Below are 313 nucleotides of genomic sequence, written 5' to 3'. Positions count from 1 at the left end.
GATTTTCAACTACAAAAAACACCTTCTGGAGACACCTGAATCCTGCTCTGCCATTGGTCGAGAAACTAGCCAATGAGAGCGGAGAAATAAACAACTGATTCGCTGTGTGCGTTTGGCGCAGAATGTGTAAATTAATCGTCATTATCCAATCTGTTGAATTAAACGTTTAATGAAATCTCTTTAATCGGCCATTGTTCGATAGAGAAAATCTAATTAATTGAGAATTCGTTAGAGAGATTAAGTCGATGACTGTCAAAGCTGATTTTCTTGCGTTTGTAAGCGTGCGTCGGCGGCCAGCAAGGCAAAGTGACCC

The sequence above is a fragment of the Penaeus monodon genome, chromosome 31, assembly GCF_015228065.2.
Source record: "Penaeus monodon isolate SGIC_2016 chromosome 31, NSTDA_Pmon_1, whole genome shotgun sequence".
In the NCBI taxonomy this organism is placed as follows: Eukaryota; Metazoa; Arthropoda; class Malacostraca; order Decapoda; family Penaeidae; genus Penaeus; species Penaeus monodon.
The sequence above is the reverse complement of the archived record's forward strand: the minus strand, read 5'-3'. Positions refer to the sequence as shown.